General features: G+C 43.3%; 1 protein-coding gene across 3 annotated transcripts in view; it reads left to right on the forward strand.

The window, feature by feature from the left end:
- Positions 1-14,063, forward strand: part of DCUN1D3 (defective in cullin neddylation 1 domain containing 3) — a 46,614-nt gene that overhangs the window by 24,297 nt on the left and 8,254 nt on the right. The window lies entirely within an intron of this gene.

The raw sequence follows: 14,063 nt of genomic DNA on the forward strand, positions 1-14,063 counted from the left end.
ATACTCTTCTACCTATTTTGAAATGTACATTAGATTATTGTTGACTGGAGTCACTGTACTGATTTTTCCAACACTAGGTCTTCTGTTTGTGCCCACTAACCCACTTCTTTTTATCTCCCCCTCCCCTCCCCTTCCCTGCCTCTGGTAACCACCTAGAGAAGATAACCATCTCTCTCTTCCTGAGATCCACTTTTTTAGCTCACACATGAGTGAGAACATGTGCTATTTGTCTTTCTGTGCTTGGCTTATTTCACTTAACATAATGACCTCCAGTTCCATACATGTTGTTGCATATGACAGGGTTTCATTCTATTTTGTCACTGAATAATATTCCATTGTGTGTATGTACCACATTTGCTTTATCCATTCATCCATGGATGGGCACTCAGGTGGATTTCATATTTTGGCTATAGTGAATAAGTCTGCAATAAACATGGGAGGGCAGATCTCTCCAGTATATTGATTTTCTTTCCTTTGCACATATACCTAGTAGTGCAATTGCTGGGTCATACGGTAGTTCTATTTTCAGTTTTTTGAGGGCTCTTTATACTTTTTTCCATAGTGGCTATACTCATTAACATTTCCACCAACAGTACACGAGCGTTCCCATTTTTCCACATCCTTGCCATTCATTATTCTATTTTTTTTTTTTTTAAATAACCATTTTAACTGGGGTGAGATCATATCTCATTGTGGTTTTGATTTACATTTCTCTGATGATTAGTGATGTTGAGCATTTTTTCATATACCTGCTGGCTATTTTCATGTCTCCTTTTGAGAAACATCTATTCAGATCTTTTGCCCATTTAAAAATCAGATGAGGGTCTGGCACAGTGGCTCACGCCTGTAATCCCAGCACTTTGGGAGGCTGAGGTGGGTGGATCACCTGAGGTTAGGAGTTTGAGACCAGCCTGGCCAGCATGGTAAAATACGGTCTCTACTGAAAATACAAAAATGAGCTGGGCCTGGTGGCATGCGCCTGTAATCCCAGCTACTCGGGAGGCTGAGGCAAGAGAATCACTTGAACCTGGGAGGTGGCAGTTACAGTGAGCTGAGATCATGCCACTGCACTCCAGCCTGGGCGACAAATTGAGACTCTGTCTCAAAAAAAAAAAAAATCAGATTATTATTATTATTTTGCTATTAAGTTGTTTGAGTTCCTTATATATTCTGGCTGTTAATCCCTTGTCAGATGGATAGTTCGCAGATTTGTTTTTTCCATTCTGTAGATTGTCTCTTCACATTGTCGATTGTTTCCTTTGCTGTGTAGAAGCTTTTTAGCTTGATGTAACCCCATTTGTCTGTTTTTGCTTTGGTTGCCTGTGCTTTTAAGGTCTTACACAAAAAATCTTTGCCCAGACCAGTGTCCCGGATCATTTCCCCAGTGTTTTCTTTTAGTAGTTTCATAGTTTCTTGTCTTACATTTAAGTCTTCAATCCACTTTGATGTGATTTTTGTATATAGTGAGAGAGAGGGGATCTAGTTTTATTCTTCTGCATATAGTCAGGGGATCTAGTTTTATTCTTCTGCATATAGTCATTTAGTTCACAGTGATTTGTTTTAGTTCCCATTTTCAACTGAGAAAACTGAGATGGAAGATGGTTAAGTGTGTGCTAGAGAGTTGGTAGAGCTGGGCTGCACAAACTTAGTCATTTTGTATCCAGTGCATGTACTGTCCCTCCTGGAAGGCACGTGACTATACTGAAGCAGCTGAAGGAGCTGCAATATCTGTGCAACTGGTGTTTGAGTGAGAGAATTGAATGTTGGTTGCAGAACAGTCAAGACACTGAATGCAATTCAGAAAAGTTGCATGTCATTTCATGGACCCCCTATTGTTGGTTGCAATATTTGTGTATGTGTATGTGTGTGTGGGCACGCACGGGCGTGCATGAGCGCACGCAGTTTATTCTGGGGCCATAGTTGTCTTTGAATTTTCAAACTTATTGATGACTGAAAGAACTTACGGTGCTGCTGCTCTACTTTATAATTTTTTCATGTTCTTTCTTAAAATAGGGCCTAGCTGCTAGGGCAGGATTTTAATAGACAGAATTGTGATGGCCATTAGGTGGCAGCAATTTTGGCAGGTCATGTGGGTGGGAAGTGGGCAGGAACTGAGCAGGAATCATCAGATGTCTTACTTTGCAAAGCTTGCAGTACCACAATGCCTTCCAACAGGTATAGAGCTCTATTTTTAATTATCTGCTTATCTTCACACATGTTAATGTACTCTGGGGACTCATGCCACATGAGCATTTGTGAAAATAAGTAACTGTTAAAAAAAAAAAAAAATCAAAGCCTAAACCTTGGGGCCTCAAGTTTCAACCTGCAGAGAACGTATTTCAATAAAGATGTGCAAACATGAGCATTTCCTGTCAGTCTTCGAAACTTAAACACTTTCTAAACAGGCTCTTCACTTCGTAAAATCAAAGAGAAATTGTCTGAGTGATAGGAATTGAAACCGAGAGGGCAGCCAAGTTCAGGTTAGATTTGGGCTTTCAGTTTCATGGGATATGGTTTAGATCAAATACCTGTTTCAGCTGGAAGGGTGATCATGTTATTGTACAGAGAAAGACTTCTGAGAGCTTTTGCTTTACAGCCTTTCACGTGGAGTCTGAATGCAGGGATGGGGTTCCTCCTTGGGAACAAGATGATGACAGCAAATATGTACACAAAAGAATAAAGCTCCTGAAGTACTCTGTGGCGTAATCTACTTGAAGGAGGTCTAATGGTGTAAAACTTTCAGTTGGAAAGATTCTTTTAGCCAGTTAGTCATACCATCTTTTAAATAGCATCCTACTGGTCCACGTAGTTATAACGGAATTTGACAGCTTTCGTGAACTTGGGATCATTGGTCCTGTTGTTCAGCTAAGGGTCCTATGATATATTCGACTAGAAATTGTGGCCTAGTCAGTTAGATCTGAATCGGAACATCTAGCTATTAGATCTTCTCTCTCTTTGCTCTCTGAATAGAAGAGATCTGAGTGACATAGCTCTATCTTGGTAGGGACTCTTTCAGTTGTGATAGAAAAACCCGACATCTGATGTATGCAAAGGAGAGTTCGTTGGCTCATACCTGTGAAGTTCAGGCTTTGATCTTGACTCTAGGAACAGTTGGATTCAGGGTGTAAATAATGCCTTCAAAATTCAGTTTCTCTTTGTCTCTCGGTGCTGCTTTCCACTTGGTGATTTCATTTTTGGGTTCTACGTGCATTTGAGCTGAGCCCCATGTGATAAACAGGGACCATTTAATCCTCACAGTGACCCTTGAATAGGCATTCTTATTTTCACTGGTGGCTCTTTCTGGTAGCATCTCCAGCCTCCTGTATTTTCAGTGTTGAGATTCTCTCCGCCTGGCTTGTCATGGGCATATCCTGGATCCAGTCATTAAAGCCAGGGTCATGTTAGGCCTTGGTGGGCCTGAGTCCCATAGTTCTTTATGAACCCCCCTCAGCCATATGGATGAGTGAGGGAAAAGGATCTGCTGGTGAAAATTGGGTAATCACCTGATGAAGAGCCTGGATGCTGGAAGACAGACACGTCTGCTACAAATCTGTTCTTTGACCCAGTCTGTGGCTTGAAAGCCCATGTTAGTCTTCACACTAAATCCAGCCCATTGACCATTTCCAGGCATTCCACATTTCTCTTTTGAATGAGCCCCTTGCTCCCTGGGAATGTGAATCACTCAATCCATGGGCCAGACCCTTTTACCCCTGATGTTAAACCTTTGATAAGGGGACTGTTACTCATTAGACCTTAAGATGGTCATCATCTTTGTCATCTTCTTTTCCTTGGAGGGAGTGTGAGGGGGAAGTTGATCTTCTTTTGAAAGAATAAATTGAGGAAATTTAGATGTAAGTGAAAGATGTCCTTAGGATTACGCTGGTTTTCTCCCCATTCCCCCGTCATTTAAAAACACTTTCTTTTTTTATTTATTTATTTTTTTAATTTTTTTATTTTTTGAGACAGAGTCTCGCTCTGTCGCCCAGGCTGGAGTGCAGTGGCCGGATCTCAGCTCACTGCAAGCTCCGCCTCCCGGGTTCACACCATTCTCCTGCCTCACCCTCCCGAGTAGCTGGGACTACAGGCGCCCGCCACATCGCCCGGCTAGTTTTTTGTATTTTTTTTAGTAGAGACGGGGTTTCACCGTGTTAGCCAGGATGGTCTCGATCTCCTGACCTCGTGATCCGCCCGTCTCAGCCTCCCAAAGTGCTGGGATTACAGGCTTGAGCCACCGCGCCCGGCCTAAAAACACTTTCTTAAAATCCCTGGAGCCAGAATCAGTGGATTGACTAGGTTTTTTTTTTTTTTTTTTTGAGTCAGAGTCTTGCTCCATAGCCCAGGCTGGAGTATAGTGGCGCAATCTCCCTCACTGCTACCTCTGCCTCCTGGGTCCTAGTTCAAGCAGTTCTCCTGCCTCAGGCTCCCGAGTAGCTGGGATTATAGGCATGTGCCACCATGCCCAGCTAATTTTTGTATTTTTAGTAGAGACGGGGTTTCACCATGTTAGCCAGGCTAATCTTGAATTCCTGACCTCGTGATCCACCCGCCTTGGCCTCCCAAAGTGCTGGAATTGCAGGCGTGAGCCACCGCACCTGGCCTGGTTAGCCTTTTTGATTGTGATTCGCGGTGAAGCAAGACTGAAAGGATATACTCCAAAATATTAACTGTAGGTGGTGAAATTAGTGATTGGCTTTTTTTTTTCCTTTATGCCTCTCTGTACTTTCTAAACTTCACAAGATAATTATGTAATACTTTTGGATTTGCCAGCAGGAAAGAGATCCTAGTGACCTCACTTTTCTGACCAGGTGACTGATGTGGTTGGAAGCAGGAATTCTTTTATTGTATGGGTCTTTTCTGTCCCTCTGCCTCTTCCTGTCTACTATGCATTAGCAGTCAGCCTCCATCATGGGGAAAAAGCTGATAAATGTGGTCTTAATGGATTTAGGTGTTTTTTTTTTTTTTTAAGAATTAGCAAGCATTAAGAGATTGATTGGTTACCACGTGGTGAACCTGAGGCCTGCTTAGAGGCCATTGGCTTCCGAAACCACATCTCTACATTTGTGGTCATCCAGGTGCCCTTTAAGACATATGGATGCAGTCATTTATCATCTGTATATTGTGTTCCTTCGTCGTCTTTGGACTCATTTCACAATTTCCTTTCTTGCCTTTTACTTAGATGCAAAAATCTAACCTTATCTCCAGCTCACTAATTTTCAGTCAGTTGCTGACTCCCAAGTTCCTGAGAAGGTGATTGAAAAATGAGCAGTTGATGTGGTAATTGGGTGTTTTGAGGACTAATCAGCTACAATCAGGTAAACCTCCAGGGTGGCTGATATCCATATGCTGACTGGAAGGAGGGTATTAGTGCTAATCAGTGGTTTACTTTCAGTGGGCTCTACTGAGGCTCCATCCTAAGGAATAAAACAAGCTGTAAGCTTATAACTGGAGATGAAGAGTGCAGCAGGCATGCCATTTTTATTAGAGTGAAGTGCAGCACAAATCCAAGATGGCCTTCTTGTTTTAAACAGGGAAAGTCACTGGAAAAGCTGGTGTGAAAACAAAGAGTGACCTAGGAATTTGGTGCCCCTTCTTGATACCCCCCTTGCACATAAGTGGGTAGTTAGAAATGCCCATATCAATAGTGACAGCAAAAAATATTTCAAGTGTGGGTCAGTGAAATGATATGGCCCTTTTATGGTTATTTTGAGTTATGTGGGATTAAACATGTAGCTCAGTTTGGAAGCCCAGAGACCAAAAAAATGGTTCATTATTTGGTATTTGGAAACTTTATAGTATGTGTGTGTGTTTTGGCTTGGCTGTACTTGGCAAGTAGGCATTTGTTCTAGCCAGCCCACACTGGCTTCAGTCCTGAGGCCTCAGCTGGACGTATATATATTTTTAGTAGTGTATTCAAAGGGTGCAATGTGAGGAACAGTGAGAACAATTTCAAAAAGAAATGACTATGCTAAACTGGCTGGTCTTAGTCATGTGACCTAAGATGATTTTATAGAAATATAGCCAGTTTTCTTTTTTAAAAGTTTTCTCTGTCCTCCCTACCCTCTTTCTCCCTCCCTTACTTCCTCCCTCTTTTCTTTTACACTTTTGAAACTGGTTGATGTAAAAAGTCACGGGTTCTTCCCCAACCCTAACTGGAACTGCTGTCTTAGCTTGTTGCTGCAGTACATTTTAGGACAAAAAGTCTTTTAAAAGCTGGAAAATAGAAGCAGACGGGTCTCGTTTGCTTTGGCAGAGGGATCGGCTTTCCCTCCCAAGTAGCTCTGGGTAAGACCTAATCTCCCAAGGTGATCTTTGAAGTCTTAAGTTGGAAGTGGCAGCAGCAACTCTGCATTTAAAGTGTTCCTCAATCTTTCCTTGTTATTTTTGCGCATTTACTTTCTAGGAAGTAGTTTACAAATGGACACCATCCATATTCCATCTTTTTCTCAGGTCATTCAGAGTCTGTGGCTGCCAGGTAGGATCAAGGGGCTCCTGTGGTCTTGCTGTGAGACTCTCGGGAGGATGGCTGTGCCAGTACAGCCGCCTCAGCCCCTGGCAGCTGTAGAAAAGCTGTCTGAGGAATTCATGTACTCATGTTCTCTGGCCTTTGGGTATCTGGCATATGTAGGAAGAAATAAAAACCTGCACCCAGCTAGCTCTACAAACTATTTAGATGAAAGTTGAAAAGATGGGCTTTTTATATTGCTAATATGTAGGAGCACCAGCATCTGGCAGTGGTTTCTTGTTGCTGAATAGATTCTAGATGGGAACAGAATGGAGGAGTGGAATGGATTGGTCCCTTCTGTCAAGGAAGCCTCAGAGCAGATCTCAAGTGCCTTGCTGACACTGACTTTTGGTGCCAGCATTTGCCTCCTGTTTTTTAGCTCCTCATTTCACAAGTCTGTTCCTTGGGTGACAGGCTGTCCATCAGTAGCCAACAGACATTCCTCTGAGTGGGCTTCCTGACCCAGCGAGCCTCAGCAGTCAGTTTGCTTGGGTCTGTTTTCCACGTCTGGGCCTATTACTGACCCTCCAGAGATCAAACTAAGATGATTAAGGAGCGGGAAGCCTGCAAAACCAGTGTTTCCTATCCCACCCTTGTTCAGATTGGAGTAGCCCTGCTTTCCCTCTGCTTTTGGACTTATGCTTTTTCTTTGACTCTGATAGTCTTGGGCAAGGAGAACTGTGAGATCTGTTCACCAAGGAGGCAAAGTGCCTGTCCTCAGGAGGGTTGCACATTTAGAACTTTGGCCTCATTGAATGCCAAAAAAGTTGAAGGTAGTCCCAGAATATTGGACCTTGGAAAGACTAACCCAGACCCCTAACTTTAATGTTGGGGTCACAGAAACTCAGAGAGGTTAAGTGGCTTGCTCGAGAGTACACATTGCTCAGGAGGATTTCACAGCAGAACCAAAGGGGGTGTACTCTGTTCATATTGACTTGGTTCTTCAGGAATATACATAGGCGTTGATAGGATGTTGGACATTTTCTTCTTGGGGCATCAGTACCTCTTTAGGGGTAGGGGAATATCCTGGCATGCACACATCATAGCAGAGAACAGTAGTGAGACCAGTGATGCAAAGTGGCAAGTTTAGAGTCAGACTGCCTGAATTTGAATCCTTCTCCTCCACAGACTGGCTGTGTGATCTCAGGCCACCTCTCTCAAGCTCTATTCACTTCCTCCCTCTGTAAAATGAAGATTATATTATCTTCCTTATAGAGTCATGGATAAAATGTGATAATTCATGGTCAATAAATGTATGTAATTATTTTTACAATATTGTTATTAATGTACTTTAATCACATGAGCCAACCATATCAACCCTCTCCCTCCTCCCTTCCATTTCATGCTTATAGACATTTAAGGACCAGACATTAAGGACCAGACATTTAAGGACCAGACATTAAGGACCAGAATAAGCCTTCTCTCTGAAACTTCCCCATAGAAAGTCTGGCAGACTGGTTTTATTTTCCAGTCTTACTGCTTAGTAGTTAAGAGACCTGTTTCCTAATCTAGGAAAGCTGCAACAACTCATTTCTTGAGGTTGTTGGGAGGCCTGAAGGTGATGATGAATATGAAGCATGTAGCCCCAGGCTCCACAGATACTGATTTCACGTCCCCAGTCCCTCTCTGCCTTTCCTTTCTGTAATAGTGGTTCACACTTCTCTCTCCTTCTCCTGTTTACATTTGTACGGAGTCTCAGTGTGGGTTTGTCCTCTGTGGTGGTTCTGTTCTGTAAGACGCAGTTGAGAGTAAGCCCCTAGAAGATAGGGACTTGCCTGGTTGTCATTTCATGGTCTGCCTAGGAGATAGGAGCAACTTTCTAATCCCTCTTTGGAGCTAGAGCAACCCAGGGACTGCGGCCTCTGGGATTGCCCTTTGGGCCAGGCAGTGGCTGCTCCAGGCCTAGGACCAGGCAGCCAGCCAAGCCCATCCCCAGGAACAGCGGCCAGCGCTGGCACAGGGGAGGAAAGAGTCTGGAGACTGATGTGCAGAGGAGGGAGGGAGAGGCAGAGCAGCTGGGCTGAGACTGAAGGAGAGAAGCTGGAGGCTGATCTTGGTCCAGCAGAAGCTGAGCAGAGCTGCTCTCTTTGGTCTTTCAGGTAAACATTCAAAGCTATAAGTAGAAAAGAAAAAAAAAAAAAGGCTAGAAATAGGTTTCCCCAGTTTGTGGGGTTTTTTTTTTTTTTCCTTCTTTCTCCTGCCTTTTCTTTCTCCGCATCCCTCCTTGTCTCTGGCTCCATTCAACCCATCTGTGACCCTTGCTGATGCAGGAGAATGGTCACTTATTGTGAGCAGACCTGAATCGCCACGGGAGATACGGGCTGGCTCCTGAAAAGAGCACTGTTCTAGGAGAAGGGAAATGATTCTGTCACCAACGTTGTGACAATAATTATAACTATTACAGAGGCTAACACTTACCAACCAAATGCTTTCTGTGAGTCAGGTATTGAGCAGAGCATTTACATGCGTTATCTCATTTATTCTACCCAATAGTGCTTTGAGGTACAGCTGCCCCGTTTTAAAATTCCATATGGACAGTTCCAGTTATTTGGTGAGATTGCCATGGCAATGGCAATGGTTTGTCTTGGTTTGTCTGAGCTCATCCTCTTCATCACTGCGCTTCTGTTTCCTCCATTCCTAGATAGGCTCCTTGACCTTGGTGTGTCTCCGTTTAGTTTCCTGTAAAATGGGGTAAGTGCTTCACAGAGCTACGTTTATATATAGCTTTCGTAATGACCTAACAAATACAAAATTATATTCATGACTAATAATGTTCTGTTGCTGTTGAAAATTTAGTGCCGGGATGTCCAGATTGTGCTTAGGCTGTCCACTTCAGAGGTGGCAGTGATGGGGAGGAGGACCAACTGGGAAGGCAGTTCCATTAAATTAGTAACTGAGTGGAGAGCTAGACATCCTTTCTTTTGCAGATCTGCAGAGTGGGGACTAAGTGGAGAGGGGAAGGAGTTTGGAACTGGCTGAAAGCCTGCTCCAGGTTAGGGACTGGGCATAGCAATTCAGTGTCCATTGGGCACAGCAGATACTCAGCTTGATTTTATTCAGGATCCATCACAAGGAAATCCTGTGTTGTAGAGAGTCTGATCCTCCAAGCATTACTGGGTAGTGGTGTATTTGAGTAGGATCAGTGCTGTGGCAAGATAATCGGTTTTGGAACAAGCCCTGGGCCAGTGACTCAGTGCAGGGGTAGGAAGTCCTGCACTGGCCAGCTGGGCCAGCTGGGCCTGTGGAATCTGAGGCTGGGAGCCCATTGTTCAGATGGAGTAAGTTGGGACTTCCAGCAGGCTAACCAGATACTACTGAGCTACTACTACTACTAATACAGTAACAGCTGTCGTATCAAGTGTTTTCTCTGAAGCCATGTACCTTTTATCTGCATTTCCTCACTGAATCCTTTCAAGAGCTCTGTCAGGCAGATACCATTTTGCAGACTGAGGAAATTCAGGCTTCTATTAGGGTCAGACAATTAGCCAGTGGCACAGTTGGGCATCCTTTTCAGAGCTGAAGCTTTTAACTCTGCTGGTGGACAAAAACGTCACAGGTTTAGGGCATCTGGACTAATTCTAGTTTCCACGTCTGGTGGGGCTGAGCCTGGGTGCATGGTGTCTGCCTGGTTCATCGCAGCAGGGCTGGCCTGGGGAGAGGGCAGTGAGGAGGAGATCCTTCTTGAGCGCCGAGCGCAGACGATATGTTCTCTCTCCAGTGACTGATGGTGAGATTTGCTGCTCTGAGGTTGCTGTGGTGTCACTCCTGAACTTGGGGCCGGTCCGTCGTGCATTCTCTCTAGGTGCTCTGCTTTTGTGGGTGGGCTCTGCAATCTAGCCTAGGGGTAAATGTCATGGTATCTTGATCCAGATGTGTGATCTTTGGTAATTTAGTTTCCTCAGCCTCAGTTTCCTTGTTTTTAAAGGGGGCTGTGATGAGTATGTGTGAGTTCATGTCCCTAGAAGTGCTTAGCATAGCGCCTGGCACCGCATCAAGTGCCCAATAATTGATGACTACTATTATTAGCTGTTAGCCATCAGCTAGTGAGTCTAGGGGAGACCTTCAACTTTAAAACACTTGAAGTGCTGCCAGCCTGGGCCACGGGGCTGGGCACTGTGATTGAGCCTGGGGAAAGCTCTGGGAGAGCAAAAGTATCTTCCCAGAGAAGGGGGCAGACACAGAAGAAGGTACTGTTGGGCAGTAATCGGAGTAATCAGGGGACCATATGCACCAGATCTGGAGATATTTTCTTCTGGCTTTAGACCACCACTCGCCTCAACACTCAATGGAATGGGGGCATTTCAAAGAAAGGGACCAGAATGGAAGAAGGATCCAACCTTCAGGCATTTGCTGATTGATTATCTGTTGAAACTGATATTCTTCTCCCTATTTTCATCTGCTGGGCATGTTAAAAGCTTTCAGGTTTCAGCTGGTTCTGCTGTGTCAGGTAATCAAAAGATGCTCTTACATGGAGGGCTGGTTGGCTAAATGGGATTAGGGCCTCTTTGGGAGTCCCATCTGTTCTGTCCCTACCTGAAGGCCTTGGCGCCAGGATTTGGAGGAAGTTGCTAGGATGAAGCATCTGTCCAGTGGGGGCGGGGTGAGTGGCCTGGGGTAGGTGGGTCAGATGGAGGCCAGGAAATCCTCTTATCTCGCTGGGTGCCCATGCCTCCCTCAGCAGCAGGAGCTGAGCAGCAAACCCTGGTGAGTCAGCGTGCCTGGGAATTAGAGTTGCCAGTCTGTGAGCATGTGGGGTTTGTGTAAGTTTGGGCCTTTTGTTTCTTTCAGCATTCTAGTCTTTAGAAACACAAATCTGGAAACCAGGCCCTCCACATGGTACAGTCCTTGTTTTGAAATAATTCAGCTCACACAGTTGCTTCCCTTGTACCATGGTCTTCCAAGAATTAACCCCTTGCCATTTGAAATTGTAATGAGTTGTACTTATGGCTTACTAGCTGTAGTCTTAAAGCATAAAAAGTCTTTTTTAAAACTTAGGATGGTTATTTTCCATACCAAAAGCCCTTATAAGAGCTTCAGTGTATTTCTGAAGCCCAAGTAAAACTACAAGTCTTTGAGGGCATGTTTGGACATGTATTTTTGTCATTGTTCTCTTTGCGGGTGGAGAAGGGGACAGGCCTTGATATGACTAATCTCTAATAACTACAGGAATGATTGTGCTCTTCATTTTAAACTTATTGTATACTCAGAGCTTATCCTCAGAGAATTTCTCTTGAAGACGACCCCCAATTTATCCAGGCACTATTTAGAGGAAGCCAAGTATTTTAGGCAAAGTTTAAAGCTCCAGCCTTCCGTAAAAAACACCCTTCTGTCCCACTGTACGTTCTCTAAGATCTTTCAGTTTGGATCATAGACGTCCATGAAAGCTCCCTGGACCTGGGGAGGCCTGGGTGACTGACTTTGACTTCTGTTTAGTGTCTGTTTCCTGCTACACTTCTGGCTCCTGGTCCACATTTCATTAACGACGTAATTTCAGTGACTGCCATTATAGCAGTTGGCAAAGCTTTATAAATACTAAATTGTACATGGGTTTTCCAACAAACTGGTTGAAGATAGGAATAAGAGTCCTGAGTAGCCAGAGTCGTCTTAGAGAAATCACCTAGCTTCTGGCTTAGAAATGTCTGGCAATTTGTTTAAAAAAAAAGTTTAAATTACATAAATAATTAATAAACCACCATGATGAGTTTGTAATGTATCAGTACAAACTTTTCTTTTTCATTTAGCAATTATCCTACCATTTAGAGATTGCATTTGGATAAATCTGTCCTTCTTTTATTTTTCTATTTTTTCCCAATTTTTTCAGTTTTTTTTTTCTGAATATTCTGAGGATTTTTATTTATTTATTTTTGGTAACTTTTTTTTTTAGTTTTTATTTTAGGTTTGGGGGTAATGTTAAGGTTTGTTACACAGGTAAAGTGTCATGGGGGTTCGTTGTACATATTATTTCATCACCCAGGTATTAAGTCCAGAGCCCAGTAATTATCTTTTCTGCTCCTCTCCGTCCTCCCACCCTCTACGCTCCACCCTCAAGTAGACCCCAGTGTCTGTTATTTCCTTCTTTGTGTTCATAAGTTCTCATCATTTAGCTCCCACTTTATAAGTGAGAAAATGTGGTATTTGGTTTTCTGTCCCTGCATTAGTTTGCTGAGGATCATAGCCTCCAGCTCCACCTGTGTTCCCACAAAAGACATGATCTCGTTCTTTTTTGTGGCTGCACAGCATTCCATGGTATATATGGGCCGCATTTTCTTTATCCAGTCTATCACTGATGGGCACTTAGGTTGATTCCATATCTTTGCTATTGTGAATAAATGCTGCAGTGAACATTCGCATTCATGTGTCTTTGTGGCAGAATGGTTTTTATTCATCTGGGTATATACCCAGTAATGGGGTTGCTAGTTCGAATGTAGTTCTGCTTTTAGCTCTTTGAGGAATCATCATACTGCTTTCCACAGTGGTTGAAGTAATTTACACTCCCACCAACAGTGTATAAGTGTTCCCTTTTCTCTACAACCTTACCAGCACCTGTTATTTTTTTGACTTTTTAATAACAGCCATTTTGACTGGTGTGAGATGGTATCTCATTGTGGTTTTGATTTGTATTTCTCTAATGATCAGTGATATTTAACTTTTTTCATATGCTTGTTGGCCACATGTATGTCTTCTTTTGAGAAGTGTCTATTCATGTACTTTGCCCACTTTTTAATGGGGTTGTTTTTCTCTTGTAAATTTAAGTTCCTTATAGATGCTGGATATTAGACCTTTGTCAGATGCATAGTTTGCAAATTTCTTCTTCCATTCTGTAGGAATCTCTTCATAGTTTCTTTTGCTATCTCTTGATAGTTTTTTTTGCTGTGCAGAAGCTCTGAAGTTTAATTATTATAGAGCCCACTTGTCAATTTTTGCTTTTGTTTTGATTGCTTTTGGTGTCTTTGTTATGAAATCTTTGCTTGGTTTTATGTCCAGGATGGTTTGGCCTAGGTTGTCTTCTAAGGTTTTTATAGTTTGGGGTTTTTACATTTAAGTCTTTAATCCATCTTGAGTTGAATTTTGTATATGGCGTAAAGGAGTCCAGCCTTAGTCTTCTACATATGGCTAGCCGGTTATCCCAGTACCATTTATTGAATAGGGAGTCTTTTCCCCATTGCTCGTTTTTGTCAGCTTTGTTAAGATCAGATGGTTATAGATGTGTGGCCTTTTTTTTGGACTCTCCATTCGGTTCCATTGGTCTGTGTGCTTGTTTTTATACCAGTAATTTTTTCAATTTTTTTACACAGGGTCTTACTTTGTCACCCAGGCTGCAGTGGGGTGGTGCTATCCCAGCTCACTGCAGCCTTGACCTGGGCTCAGTTGATCCTCCCACCTGAGCCTCCCTTGCAGCTGGGAGTACAGGTGTGCATCACCACACCTGACTAATTTTTTCTATTTTTCGTAGAGTCAGGGTCTTGCTATGTCTCCCAGGCTGGTCACAAACTCCTGGACTCAAGCTATCTGCCTACCCACCTTGGCCTCCCAAAATGTTGAGATTACAGATGTGAACCAC

Source organism: Theropithecus gelada, chromosome 20, assembly GCF_003255815.1.
Source record: "Theropithecus gelada isolate Dixy chromosome 20, Tgel_1.0, whole genome shotgun sequence".
Classification (NCBI taxonomy): Eukaryota; Metazoa; Chordata; class Mammalia; order Primates; family Cercopithecidae; genus Theropithecus; species Theropithecus gelada.